Source organism: Agelaius phoeniceus, chromosome 1, assembly GCF_051311805.1.
Source record: "Agelaius phoeniceus isolate bAgePho1 chromosome 1, bAgePho1.hap1, whole genome shotgun sequence".
NCBI classification, from domain to species: Eukaryota; Metazoa; Chordata; class Aves; order Passeriformes; family Icteridae; genus Agelaius; species Agelaius phoeniceus.
In genome coordinates, this window is record NC_135265.1 from 76,485,008 (window position 1) to 76,500,977 (window position 15,970).

At 35.4% G+C, this 15,970-nt stretch overlaps 1 protein-coding gene across 1 annotated transcript in view; it reads left to right on the forward strand.

The window, feature by feature from the left end:
- Positions 1–4,858: 4,858 nt before the first annotated feature.
- CDH12 (cadherin 12) overlaps positions 4,859–15,970 on the forward strand; it is a 636,634-nt gene continuing 625,522 nt past the window's right edge. The window contains exon 1 of the mRNA XM_077181927.1: positions 4,859–5,119. The gene's annotated coding sequence lies outside the window, so the exon portion shown is untranslated. The remainder of the gene's footprint in view (positions 5,120–15,970) is intronic.

Consider the following 15,970-nt stretch of genomic DNA (forward strand, 5'->3'; position numbering starts at 1 on the left):
TATCATGCCATGAAGTGGAGAAAGGAAAATGTAAAAGAAAAAGTTTCACATAAAAGCAGTAAAAAGAAATCGAAAAGATTGTAAAAATACATAAAAGCACAAAACAGAATAGCCCTAGCTTGTTTCTAACTTACCTTCAAGTTTTCACTCAATTTCCTTTATTATTTCCCATACTGCCTCTTGCTTAAAATATAAGGATGATTAAAAATAGGTTACTAAGAAAGACATATTGATATATTTCTTGTGAAATCCTGCCAGCTGTCTTGTGTGCTGATCATTAGTAGCTGAATGTAGCATTTACAACATTTATGTAACTATGTATTTTATTATTTGTAAAAATATGCATATAGCTAGAGTTTATGATTTTTTTAAAGTTTTGGATTGCAACATCTTGTCTCATTCATGCATGCATATGTATATACAAATTGTAAAGGTCATAAACAGAAAAAGAATAATTTTGACGTACTACTCTCCATCTAAAAATACAATATCCTGATTATGTGTATGGAATGTGGCCATGGAGAAAAACCTATAAATATGTGGAACTGTTGCAAATAGGCCATGGTGTTCAACTCATGCTTGAAGAGGAGATCGAGAGAATTTTCACTATTGAAAGATGGAATGAAACTCTTCTTGTTACTGAAAGACAGTGCAGCAAATAATAAATGTCTTGGTCTGGATTGTCTCTCCATGATATCCAGCCCTTGTTTTTGCCTAGCACCAGTGTAAGCCTGCACACATACCATAGTTGTGAGAGCAGTGAAGTCAGTATTCACTTTTTAAAAATGCTAACAGAATTAGTTATGTGTGTGTGTACATTTACATATGTACTTGCTGAAATAAGTTCACCCTGATTCAATAAAGCAGCAAAGCAGCATATCTTAATTTCTTTCCTGATTGTCAAAACCTAGCAAAGTACTGCAGAATTTATTCTTTTACATTCTCTCTGTTGGTCCACTGTATTTAGCAAGATTTTTTTTAAATAATCAAATGTAATGAGGACCCCTTTAAGTAATGTCCTGCCTAGACAAGAGCTGATTTTATACAAGGACTATTTGTAACTGCAGTTTAGTCAGATGTGATTCCAGCTTCCAGAAGTGCCAAAATAACCTGGATTTTAATTAGTTACTAGAATGATATTCAAATTACTCTTCCCTCTTCCAGGCTAAATCAAGAAAAAAAGTATTCAGCACATACTAAAACAAGTTTTCAATGCTGCAATCCATCTTCTGTAACATACAAGAGTGAAAACAGAAAACTGCACAATTTTTTCTTCTTATGTTGTTGAGTTTTAACAGCCTTTGACCTTTCTGGAGGTCTTAGAGTGCTGCTATTATTTTCTCTCTGCTTGCTGCTACCCATATCATGTAAGGAAATTCTTTTACAAGTTCATCAGCCGGAGTTTTGTTTTATTCATGTATTTAATGAAACTTTTATATCATGACTGAAAAGTTATGGTAATTAGCATAGCTGGAATTGTCTGTCTTTCAGCCCTCATGTTTGTGTATTTTCTTTTACTTACTCATTATTTCCTCATTTTGAACCTGTGAGAATAGGGGTCTTACTGTGTCTCTGTAGTTGGTTTGTGATTGCAGCTAAGATTCTGTATAAACAGACACCTCTACAGTAACCCTTTCAGTGACCCCTACAGAACTAAAATTACAGCTCTTATCTTCCCTTTAGACAGTTTCCGAAGTTGTTTTCTCCCTTTTCTTATCCCTGAGCCGATAGATTCTTTCTGACATTATTAAAATTAGTTCTATAAGGGGGAAGTTACAGAATCAGGCCTTGCATCTGCGTACATCTACTCACATTTTGAGCTTAAATTGCTTTTTCTCCATATTTGTTGATTTTTTTCCTCCATGTTCAGTCAACACAATAAGATCAAATAAGCCAGATAGTACTTCAATTTCAAATGGAAATGGAGAGTTTAATGTTTTCCTCTGGTTATGAATAAAAAAGAAGGATAGGAAAGAACCTTTTTTTTTAAATGGTGCTAATAGGATATTGTATAATATTTAAAAATGTATTCATAGGAAATGGATCAGAATGTAATTGGCTTTTACTACTTTACTTATTATTAAATTTCAATTTGGATGTCAGAAAGATATTTTATTATAACCATTTTTATTGTTTGTGTTATTTATCATCTGTCTTATGACAAGTTCTTTATTTTTTTCATGCTTTAAATCTGATATTTCTAAATGAGAAATTTTGGATGGAATGAGACCATAATTAAGTTTTGGAATGTTGCAAAGTTGGTAACTTTAAAGGGTCTGTTTGAATAGGAATGAAAACTAAAATAAAGCAGTGTAAGTTCTCCCAGGGAAATCCTATGTATGTTTTCCCAGTGAAAAACTATTGAATACCAGTATGTATAAAGGAGGAGCTTTTATATGTGCTCATATGTTAAATTGAAAGTCAGCCAGCTGTCTTGTCTCTCACTTGTCTCTCATAATTATATCCCATGAAGTTCCTCCAAGTAGGTCCCTGGACAGTCCAAAGTCTGCTCTCTTGAAATCTAGGATTGTGATCCTGGCTTTTGTCTTGCTCCCTTCTCTTGGGATCTCAAACTCCAGCATCTCACTGCTGTTAAAACTGACCCTGACCCTCACATCCTCAGCCAGCTCTTTCTTGTTTGTCAGTGGAATATCAACTTTTCAATCATCTATATCAGAATGTCGTCACCAGTGCTTGCATCAGGTGTGGATTGTGCCCTGCTGCATTGCCCCTTCAGCTGATCCTGAAGCAACAAAGCTGATTTGATTTCAGAATTATATGAGATATTTTGGCAGTCTGACAAAATTTGAGATTTTTTCATTTTCTTTCTTGTGATGCACCATGGGAAGCATAATGTGAGCCAGACAGACATGTGACTTTTCAGTCACTTCATCAACAGCTCAGCAGGCAGAAGGTGCTACTTGCAAATTATGACTATCAGACCTAAAGGAAAAACATTCAGTACCATTAAATTGTCATGATATGAAGCAGTTCATGAGAACACAATTGTGATGTCTTTGGTTGCCTTCACACTAGAAATTACCATTGTACTATCATATGGTGTTTACAGCAGCTTCAGTGGATGTTCTAGCTGACCTGGCAGTATCAATAGTAGCAGGATGTGAAGGACTTGCTCTTTATGAGTCAAATTTCTTTAGATTAAGGGCTACTGGTGCAGACTTTGGTTGTCCAGTAACTGCTCTGGAGAATCAAGATGACAGAGAGCTTACCTGAGATTTTTTCTCATGCATCAACAGCAAACCAGTATTGAAATTTCTATTCCACTGTTTATTAGCCTGCAGAAACATGTTTTGACCTTACTACACAGATTAATGTGCCTGAAATGATGAGAAAACCATTACTTTAAAAAAAATGCTGAGGGACAGATTACATAATTTGCCATGTTTGAGTTGTGCAGTACTTTACTCACATAGGTTTCCCAACTATACACAAAGGAGGAAACCAGGTTCCTGTTTTTCATCCTCTCCTTTGGCAATGTTTATAAGCACTGTTTTCTCTGATCATGTATACACTGTGGAACTCATGTCTTTACAAATATCTGATTTTTGTTTAGTCCTTTAAGTATTAATGGTGTTGGTACTCTGCAATTTTGGCTGATGAAATCTTACCCTGAGCATTAAGCATTGCTCCAAATAATTACTTAATTGGCTGAAAAAAAAAAAAAGAAGTCAAAAGCATGTATTTTGAAGAAGACATGGTGGCATTTCCATGAACCACACCAGATTGTTCTGCATAGTCTGTATCCTGAAAGAAATTTGAATATTATATTTTCCTCCTTACCCTCAAGATGGAAGGTGATGAGAAATCTGAAATCTCTCTGAAGTTTTTCTATGCACAGAACTTCAGGATAGACAGCTGGATGTCACCCTCAAGATCCTACATGCTCAATTTATGGGTGCCAGTATTCTTACCTTCAAGACCAGGTGCACTGTTCCTATTTTTTTCTTACATATTAATGAACTTGCAAGGCCTGGTATTTCACATGTAGGGGATTTGACTTTTTATGCCTTTAAATAAAATCTTCTTATCCCAATTCTTCAGTTTTAATAAATTCAATAAAAAACTAAGTGCATCTTGCAGGAAAATGTGAATCATTAAGATAGTATATTTTTAAAACAGAAACTGAAAAAAATGATTACAGCATAAAGAAAACAAGTTTTGAAACCTGTCTTGCTTCTAAAGTTCTGTCTTTTTTATTGATTGTGTAAATATGTAAGGGTGGCTTTCTGCATGGTTACTCTTCTAATGAGTAGATTGAGATGCTGGTTTAGAATGACTCTAGGAGGTGGATGATGGACCTCTAGAACTCCTTGCTCTTACAGATCAATGTATTGAAAAATGGGGGACAATAATGGTGATCATTTAGCACTATCACTTTATGCCACTTTCAGTGTTTGTTTATGTAATGGTGATTTAAACAAGCTGCACAATCAATGGATTTTTTTTTTTTTTGTGCTCTAAAATCTTTCCAAGTTGGGTTTTTGAGAGTTTTTCCTGCCAAGTCACACCAAGACTGCTTGGTCATAAGCTTCAGATCATTTAGATATTCTGCCCTGCTCTTTTTCAGACCAAAGAAACCCCTTCCAACCCTTCTTAGCCTCACTTTAAATTCTCCAAATATAACCTCTTTGCCTTCCTTATTTCCTTTCTATATTTGACAAGTGTTGGAAGTCTACTAATGATTCTGTACTTCATGTTATCCTGGCAAATATGGCAGGCCTGTAAGAAGTACAGAGAAAAACCCCAGAAGTTATTGGGGTTTTTTTGTTCAGTTTCCATGGAAACAAATACAGAAATAAATCATCAGTTTTGTGCTTCCTTTCTTCTGACTTCTTCCCACTACCAGGGAAACCATATGAATTTTACCCCTCTTACTTCTGTATTTTGGTACCCTACTTTGTCTAATGCCTGAGCTAATTTTGTGGACCTTGCCTGGGGAGCTTGGCTGCAGAGCATCTTTGAGTGATGCAGAAGTGCACTCACTGCAGGGATCTTGGATGAGTAAGGACAGGGACTGCAGTTCTGCAGGAGCATCTTATGTCAGAGGACATGGAACTGATTTGTGAGGAGAAAAAGCAGAAAATATATCAGAAAAAAAGTGAGTATATGTTAGCAGGATATACAGAAATATTATGTTACAAGTACTATTGGACTGGTAATACACCTAGGAGAGAGCAGCTCTATCATGTAAGAAGCAAAACAAAAAAACTCTCTGCTTGAATCATTGTACAGTACATTGTCATGTAGAAAAAGATATACTGTACCAAAAGTTCAGTTTTGCAATTATTTTCTTTGGAATAATGAGCGTTAACATTGTTCTTCACGTCTTCTATCGCTGTTTCTGTGTTTATATATTTGTAGGCAACTGTATGCCAGGACATATGCCCTAAATGTTTGCGGTTAAAATGATATTTATGCTATCTGATAAAGTGGCTACATAAAATGCTATCAAGTATGTCTTATAAAACGCCTCGATAAAAAGGTGTGGAATTTACCTCATACAGTGATTATATAATGCTACAAAATTTACCTCATAAAGTCCTAGGAAATGGACAGCTAGGGCACTGACCAAACTGTGAAACAAATTAATTTGGATGGAATCTAGTTTTGCAGTACTCAAATATATTTACTTAGAAACTAGTATAATTCGGATCTCCCAGCTGGAAGAGAAAGAGGAAGGACAGCTCAAAGTCACCATTTTGAGCACATTAAGAAAAGAAAAGGCATGACAGGCTGCTTGTCTAGGAGCGAGCTGGACTAGGAACTATAAATAAATAGGCAAAGTCAGACAACACTATAAAACACATTGTTCTTGTGACAATATAAATCAGTTCCTCAGACTGACGTAAATGCAGTTTATCCTGTCCAGGCAGGAGGAGAATAACCTTAAAAATACCAGTGTGTATCAGCACATTATGGATATTTCATTTGGCAAAAAACACAGGTTAGCCTGTTATACTTTATTATTCATATTACACACAAACAGTAAAAAATAGGATTAACTTAACAGAAAGGACACTATCCAGTGTCTGTGTTTTGTAGCTTCCTTATAGTCTGTTTTCAGAATCTGAAGTCAAGAAAAAAATTAGGACTTCTAAGAGAGAACTCATTGTCAGAGTGATAATGGTCTTCTTGTCTGTGGGTTTTGTTATTCCTCTGTGCACTGCTCACAGAAAAGTACAGCTTGCTGATTGCATTCCCAGTTCAGAATTTATCCTTGCTTCTTTTTCTATAGATATAAGCATCTCCCTTAGGTCCAAATTGATTGCTGTCTTCCAAGGAATTTTCTCTCCCTTGCTCTTGTTCCAGAACTTCCAGGTATCCTAGGTGTCACTCCTGTATACTCTTCCATTCTAAGTGCCTTCATTATTCCATCAGTGACTTACAGAGGTTTTCTAAATATTTTTCAGTCCCTGGAAATAAAGGTGACCCAGGATCTCTGCTGATCTCCAAGAAGTTGTGTGATGTATGGCATAAAACTCAGTATTACCACTCATACAGGGAAAAACTTCTCTGTTCACTTGATTTGAGCTAAATCAGGGTTGAAGCATTTATGAGCAACAAGTAGTTAATCAGTAATGAGAGAACTACATCTTCAGGATTAGTGCCAGCAATACAACAGATACAGTACACAGTAATACATATTTAGGAGCTGTTTGCAGAAGACCTACAGAATTGTAAATACACCTCAATACCTAATTCCCCCCAAACTGTAACATGCAGGAGCACTGCAGACATGACCCCTGTGGTGGATATTGAACATAAAGTGGCCTTGATGTTACTTCATGTCGTGGGTCTGTGCATGACCCCTGGAGTGCTGAACACCTGCTGGAGCACCACAGACCTGTAGAGAGCTTCCCATGCTAGTTGTTTGTTATATGCTTATTGTAATCACATAGGAATATGTAAACTGTAGTATTATTTAAGCCTGTTAGTCAAAGTAAGCAAATTTCTTAACTGTCTGCATTAGTGCTTTAATTAACCTTCAGCCAAAAAGCCTGTTAGTTTTAAAAGCCTAACCTAGTCAGATTCCTCAAGCTTTGGAGATGCAGGAGGAAGTATGGCTTTGCAGTATTTTATACCAGAGGCAAAAGACTATAATATGTAGAGAACTAGAAAGCTTAAAGGCAATATCCTGAAATACATCAAGTTCAATACCAAGAATGCATTTACATAATACTTAGATTTAATTTGATGATTGCCTGGGTTATCTTAGGAAGGCTTATACATTTTGTTTTCTGCTCATTGAATTTACTGTTTCAAAAGGAACAGCTTTGGGAAAGCTGGAGAATTAAATCCCTTTATCTGTCCACTGAATTAGTTCAACTGTGGGGACAGTTGTACTTATCTGTTGGATTTAAACCAAGAGCTATTCAACAGAGAAGGTGCTTCTGTCTGCTGAGACCACTGACAAGAATGCCAACAGGGATACAACTTTCTGAGCCAGTAACTTCAAAGAGAACTGTGCTTTCATTTCAGCACAAGTTAAGGATGTATAGCCAGCAATTTTGCAAAAATCTGTGCCTTGGCATTACTTTAAACTATCTTCTGCCAAATGTTGTCAACAGCAAAAAGGTTATAATGTGTAAGGGGTTCTTTAAGCAATAAAGCGATGTTTCTGGCACACTTTCCTACCCATAAATTTGAAAAAAACCCTGCTTGCTTCCCTTGAGGGTCCTTGTAAGGCTAGGCTTCTAAACCCAGAAATGCTGAATCTATGTACAACACCAAAAATCAACTGTCTGTCAAAAAAAATACAGAATAGACTTATGCAAGCTCATAAACTACATCAAACTGTCTTCTGAAGATGAGGGAACATATGATAAAAAAGAAATGTGTGCGTTATTTGTGGCAATAATGTGTGGAATTGCAGGTCTGCTAAAAGAAGAGATGACATAGATTTAAGGCTGTCCACTTTGAATGAAAGATCAGATGATACCAGGCAATGAAATAAGTCTGTGCAGTTAATTTCCTTAGTTGATGAAGTTCTTTAAAATGCTACTGTCCCCACAGTCTTGTTTCTTATTTGTTGTTTCTCTGATGATGGACTGTGGAAAGGCTTTTGTGCTTGAAATCTTATGCTTTTTTCCCCCCAACTATATCAGTGTGTCTATGTAAAAGATTCTTATCTCCCAGACAACCTTGTCTTTTGTATCACTATAATGCTATAAACAATCTATCAGCAATTTTTTTGCCTGACACCATTGCATCAGGCAAAAAATGGAAGCAAATCTATGCCATGAAAAGCAATTCTCTGGATACAGCAGTGATCTTATTCTGTGTGAGGATGTAAAATTCATTATTCATTATTGTAAATGTTATCAACATCAGTCACTAAAAACCTGCTTTCTCCGTGGTCAAACTTTTTACCTTAGTGTCTTCTCTCCTCAAATGACATAAAATTTAAATCAAACCATCCATACAGGCTCTGTGCCTGCAATCTCAGGAGATGATCTATGCATGTGAAAAAAGTCAAGAGATGAGATGCATAAGCAGAAGAGCAACAGTTTTGCTATATGCATACATGAGATGCTTTGAAAGTGCCAAATGAATATATACAAAATATAATAAATTTTTACACATTAAAATGTATTTTAAGCTATGAAACTATGCTCCAAGTGAATACTGTACCTGAAAAAAAATTAATAGGGCATTGAAAGAGATACAGTCATGCTGTTAGTTTTCTTGTGTTTCTACATGACAAAAAGTCATAAATATTAATGTATAACAAAATTATGTTCTGTTGAGAAGTAGCAGAATATGTTTGACACATCGAAGAATGTGAACAAAAAGGAAGTGGTAACAATTCACATTGCTTAATGTATGACTAATCATCACTTATCCATCCTTTTATTTTTAATAACTATAGCTTCACAAATTCAGTATCAAACAACTTTTCATTAATTTAATGAAAAATTTTTGAAAAGATGGATTTTTAGATTAATGTGTCAGTTCTTATATGAATAGAGAATAGCAAATTTCTTGGCCTACTATCTTATTTTAAGAAATTGCCTGGAGTCTAAATGTCCTTCTCCTTGACTGCCATGTCAGCAGTGCATATATGATTCTGAAGCACTAACACAAATTTGTAAGTGTAATGAAAGCAAATTTAACAGAATATAGCCTAAAAATCTCTACTCTAGTAGAGCAAATGTACAAGCATAAGCACACTGTCAGTGGTTTCTGAAATGGCAGAAACTGAAATTTAAGTATGTGATAAAAGCCAGTTTGTCACCGTCAAAGACATCATTCAAGTTTCTGGATAAGTTTACTGGATATTACTTAGATAAATTCATTTATATAAACTCTAGTATCAAATTGGATCATAGTTTGTCTTATCTGAGAGTGAAGCCTATGTTTGGCCAGTGATTTAACTTTATTCCCCAGAAGATTTAAGTTAAACTGTACACACTTAGCATTGACTCACATCAATCAAAACACACTGCAACACTTCAGTATAATAAGAAAAGTTAATGACTTTTCAAGTTGCTGTGGGACTCAGACTTCTTCTCAGACTCAGTAGTAAGTAATAAAAAGAATGCACATAAAAATAATTATGTTGATTTTGGGCAAAATACTGAAGTGTCATCTCTGAAATGTGGAACTTGTCAAAGGAGCAATGCAAATCAGTTTTACTTAAATAGGGTATCAGAATGTAAACAATAAAGCTAAGAAAGCTACCATGAATGCTACACTGCTTTAATAACATGAAAAACATTATATTTTTTGAGAACAAACTTTATTTCACTTCTACACCTGCTATGGTAAATAGGATTCCTGTGTTGTTTTTACAGGTGTTGGAAATGTAGGAGTGCTGATTCCATAAGAACTCTTCTCAAGTTGCCCATGCTGTGCCACCTCACACACACCCACCCAAGCTGAGTGAGAAGTGGCACATGACATTGGGCATTAGGTGCCTGTGTGGCTCCTCTGTTGCACATCTCAAGCTTCAGCATCATGGGAGACTCTAATGCTTATGTGGCCTTCTGTACTCCTGCTTTCACTCCTGGAGTGACATGAAAGGGTGGAATTTGACTCATCATGCAGGGAAAGCTGTTGGATAGACAAAACCAGAACCAAGGCATTAGTAAACTCTAGCAGATTATGAAATAGTAAAAGCTGAAATAATTATGAATTGTGGCTGGTACTGTGAGAAGCAGTTAAGAAAATCAAAGCTGTCCTTAATCCATTAAATTTAGTCACCCTGATATCAAATACACAGCAACAAACAAAAAGCAATGGTCTGTGCATCCTTGTTCAGAATGGCAGAGGCTAACAGAAAATACACAACATTAGATTTGTCCAAGTACTTGTGACCTAACTGATTCCCAAATACCTGAAAGCATTTAATCCTGGTCTGGATGAAAGGTAGATAATGTTACATCACAGCCAGTCTGTGTTGTGGGGGATCCATCCTATTTTTCTGCACCCACACCACAAACATTCTAATCACCAAAAATTTCATTGCTGTTGTTCTTCTAAAGCCATTACAAGACTGCCAGAATTAGAAGGAAATAGTGAGTTTGTCCTTCCAGAAGAGAGAGGGATATTTGGAAAGAAAAAGCACATACACAAGATATCGTTAAAGAGGAAGATGTCAGTGATGTGCAAAGAAAAGCACTTAAGACAAAAGAAAATCATCTGCCCAATATATACAGGAACCTGAATGATTCTGAAGCCAGTAAGTTTTGCTGATTTTGAGGGAAACACCACTTTTATTTTTATTTTAATTTCAGGGAAATAAATCTAATATGGTCATCTTACATTTGAATGAGGAGTCCTGTTTAAAGAATTACAAACTTCCTTAGAAGTCACTATGAATTTAAAATTGAAGATCCAAGGCAAAGAAACACAGAATATACATATTTGGGTACCAATATCTATAACAAAATCAATTATATATATGTATAAATTTTCATCAAGAAAGAACAGACGGCTAGGTCAAAACATGACATTGCCTCTGGGAAAGCAGAACATGTTGAGGGGCCTAATAAAAGTGTTAGCAATAGTCTCCAAAGCCACAAGCAATAGTCCCTTTATAGAGTCATTAATGGTGTTATAATTACTCAGAACAGTTTTTACAATACTTGTGTTCACTCAAATAAATAACAAACTAATGGATGTGGTGACTAATTTTTCGTTAAGCACTGAGCTGTAACATTAACTTCTAAAATCAAATATTAATCCTGATTTTCATAATGCACCCATTATTAAAACATTAAAGCATTATTAAAATGCTTTGTATGCATTTTTTCTTTACCTTTTTTTGTTTAAATCTGGAACTCTTGCCCTGTTCTTTCACAGTGAGTGTCTGCACAAGTGGTTTAAGTGCCTTTTGTCTTTTTTTTGTGACTTTTCTTCAGAAGTGCCACCTGTGTTCTTTGCTCTGTTTCATTCCATAAGTTTCTCATGCATCACCACTTGTCTCTGCCTTTTCTTCTACATTTCTTTGATCCTCTATTAACTTCTTTCAGGGCTAAATCCTGATTATGGAGTGAATTGATGCTTGCATGTGTCAGAAATTGAAGCTGCAGATATGTTCAAACCTCGTTTTTCATTTGCTACAGTTTTTAAGGCACACCTGTTTTTGTAGGCAGTAAAAGTGGGAAGCAGAATACACAGACTCACATCCACTAGCCTTAGGCACTCCAGTCTAATAATGGAATACCCTACTGGCTGTGAACCCATGAAAGACAACCTTCAGTATGTGCTCAGAGGAGAGGCTGATGAGCTTTCTCATTAGGCTGCTCTGGGAATTTGCACTATGGTTGTGACTCTAATGGTGTACATACTTTATTTTAATGGAAAGAAAAGTTATGTTAGAAGAATGAGGCTTCAGTTGCTGCATCCTCTGTAAAACACAGCAGATCATATACATTCAATTTGGCAGTGAGATGGAAGGTAAGTAAAAAATGGCCAAAGGAGGGGGTTTGGCTATCTGGGAGGTATGTAGCAGAGAAACAGCTAGGCCAACTCCATTCTGTTGTGTTTATTAATTAATCTATCCCTGCACATAACCAAAAGAATAACATATTTTAGAATAAAGCAATACTTTAAACACCAGACTATTAACTGCATTTTAGTAGGAAACTCTTCCTCTAACCTCCCAAATCCCATTTCTATTTCAGCTTGCAGAAACTGACAAATATCAGCAGTCAAGGCACCAATTGTTGCCTCATCTTTCACAGCAGTGCAGGGGAAGGTATTGATGCACAGCTGTGCCTGATCAGATATACTTAGGGAAATCAGGCCACTCAATAAGATGCTCTCTCAGGAAAGGAATAGGAGAATAAAATAGTTTTTGTTTATGAAATGAAGAGTCTTTCCTCTGGTGAGCTGATTTTTTTGTTTGTTTTTGCAAGTGTTTGTGTGGTGACATTGTTAGGGTCTTGGTTGTTTGATCAGTTGGTATTTATTGCTTGTCTCAATGAGGCAACCTATATTTCTGTTTTCAGTTTAAAATTTGGAAGGACAATGCATATTTGTGGTATTCTGTTGTGTTGGGGTTTTTTTCATTGGTCAGCAAAGGAGGCTAATAATATTACTTGTCTTTAAAGGTCTTAAAATCTGTTTTTAGTCTGGTAGGTTAATAACTGAATGTAATTATGTGGTCCAAATAGTTCTCCTGGTGAAAAACGATGTTTCTTGATTAAAAAAAACCCCAAAAAACAAAACCACAACTTGCTTTAGGGAGACGTGTAAGTTAAGCCTTTTGCTGGAAGAGAAGGTTATTTTATATTCAAAGGTATCAAAGATCTTAACTATAAAATCTAGGGAGGTAGAGAAGGAAACCATGCTTTTGCACAAGGTTGAACTTGTATCCTATGGATGGCAATGGATGTCTGAATTTCCTTTTAAGAACTACCAACTTCACCTTGCTGCAAAGCCGAATTTTTTACAAAAATGATTGTGCAAAATAGGAGATTCTTTCTAATATGTTTATTTGTCATGTTGAAAAGTTGAAGCCCTTTTGATTGAAATTTATCTGTATGACAGTTATGAAAACTTGTTTGATGTTGTTTCTGGCACTGTTTAGTATTATTATAAATCATGAGCCTGAAGTACTAAATGTACAAGAAATGTCTGCTGATCAATTCCTTAAAATTTTAAAGATGAAAAAGTAGATGGGAGAAATTATTTTCTTTCACTCTTACTCTGTGCAGTATTTTTAGATATTTGATGCTCTCTGTATTAAATTCTATGAAGTATATGCTGGAATTTCTAAGGGAAGGGTAGATAGTCATCACATATTATCACTGACTGATATACAGATTTTTTTTCCCTAAGGGCTAGGGGGTTTGTTTTCATTGTTTTTTTGGGTTTTTTTTTTTGTTGTTGTTGTTCTTTCTTGGGTTTTTTTAATATATCTAGATATCTATAAGGAATTAAACTTTTAGATTCTTTTCAGTATCTCCCTAGGCCTTGTTTGGATGTATAACTGAAAAAATCTGCTTTAAGTCTCCTTTGTGTGCCGAGGAGATTAATCTCCTTGGTAAAAGGAGATAAAGTAGGGGTCTAAGGAGCTGTGAAGATTGCTTATATACAGTTGTAGCCATTTCCTTTGGTAAACTTGTTTGAAGTTACACCTCAGTTATGTAGTGTAATGTGAGGTACATCCTTTTCCCTTCTTTTATTTGCTCAATCGTTTTCTGGAGATGCATGAGATATGTTGCCTTCCCATGTTGCTGTGGACCCCTTCAGCTGTGCAGTAGTAACTGCCCTAAATATAACTGTTGCCTAGAAACCCCTTTATACTCAGGTAACATAGCAGAAAACCTAAATTCCATCTGACATTGGTGTAATCATGTCTGTCCTGTGCTTGCACAAGAAAACTGAAAAAGGGTAGTGCTTAAAGTGTGTAATGTCTGTTGTATTTGTACTTTCAATGGATTCCTCCTCACTGTGTGAGTAAATTGTTATAACTGTACACTTAATATCCATCCACTTCCAATACCCTTGTTGAAACATCTTATTTCTATCTTTGATTTGTGTTGCCTGTGATAGTAGTTATTTTCCATTATATTTTTTTTAAAGAAGTGGTACTGTATGCTTTCTTCTGACACTCAAGATATTTATGCTTTGCACTTTTTCCCTTGAAGCAGAAAAGGCATGAAGATGTATTTGTAGTTGTTTAGAGGGCAAGGTGGGAAATAATTGAAACAGTGCAAGGATTCTTCCTGCCTCAGCATTTCCCTTATGTGGCCTTTAAAAAGGAAGAGTTTTCCTTTGCTATAGAACCCTGCCTAGAAACTGGTATAGAATGACAGGACACAATTATTACCTAATACAGTCTGTGATTTCAACAAAATCACTAAAAAAAAAAAAAAAAATTACTGTTTTACAGGACCATGATGGAAAATATTTTGTATGCAGTCTTTTGTATGTTCTCTATATGAACTGCTTAGCATGTTCATTAGAATAAGCCGTCTAAAGTTTTCTTTCTGTTTGTTAATCAGCTTTAACATATAAATTTAGCACTTACAGGTGCTTAACAAGTCTTTTTGCTTTTTGTATTGTTTTCTGGGATATGAAAAGAATCATTTTAATGTCTTGATGTAAAAATGTCAAAGACATTTTAATGTCTTGATGTCTTTTGACTCTGAAGTGGCTGATATCTTCAGAAAGGATTTTGCTGGTTGAATTGTAATATTATTGCTTTATAGATAGAAAAAACAATAAGTATGAAGGCCAGACACTTAAAAAGTTTGATTGAAAATTCAGCTGAAAGCAAGCATGGATACTCTGTCATAAACACAGCTAGACTGAATGCCTTTCAGAATTTTTTGTAATGCAGTTTTATGGTGTTTTTAGCAACGCCAAAAATTTTACTGTTAAGTCTGGAACATGGTCTGGGCTATCCAGGTTGCAATCTCTCTTGCTAGGTAAATAGATGGCTTATTTTCTGAAATTGTTAATGTGGCTGCATAATGTATTTTTTTAAATGAAATATGTGGGTTTATTGTGTTTTAGTTTTTTTCCCAGTGTGCTGGACTTGTACAAGTAGCTCTTGGGAAGATTGGATTATGCAGTAGAGATCTACAAACTGAAGTGAGAGCTTGAATTTTTTTTTTTGCTAATGAAACTGGAGCAACAGTATTAGGATTAATTATCCTATAAATAAATTTGAATTCCTGTCTTCGTCATAACTGCTTGTTGAAGATCATTGGAGATCCTCTAGACTTGGGCCTAACTAATACATTGAAGGTGGAAATGAATGAGCTTAATGTCCGAGTTCCTCGAGTAGGTTCTTTAAAACTTGAGAGTTGAGCTTAAATACAGTTTTGTGACTACCCTCTAGAGATTTTGCAAAAGCTCCTAGAAGCCTTTTATTTTTTGTGTAATTGCTAGAAATGCAGAGAGTTTATTTTTGCAAAAGAAATTTAATCCACCTTTTTGAAAAGATTGTTTTCATATGTAGTTGTTCCTTTAAGACTTCAGTGCCTGTTTACTTATTTCAGTAAATACTGGTTTGTGAAAAGTGTTACGAAATTACTGGCTATGCTACTTTGCAGCCTGTGTAGCAAGCTGCAAATATAAGATTGTTTTTTCCTTTTTGCTGGACTATTTTGAAAACATATCCTGGTACTAATACTGAACCTTTCAGAAAATGTAGCTTCAGTAACTTCCTTTTCATCAGTGCTTTAATTTGATTTGGGTCGGCACCTTTTTTTCACATTAATATACTGCATTAGGGTTCTTCTTGGAAGTTTTTTATCTGTTTAATGTGGGTCTTGAAGCAGGGGTGAAAACACATCTCTTTCAAGGCAGTCATAGCAACACATCAAAAACAGCAGCAAAGGGAAGCACTCTAATATTTTTTCTCTATACAACCCATATGCTATCAAGAGGCATTTGATGTATATGTGCCATCCTATGGAAACTAAAATTTTCTCAATATTGACAGAGCTTTGCAGTTATGATTAATGCAAAAGCCTGACTATTCTTACAC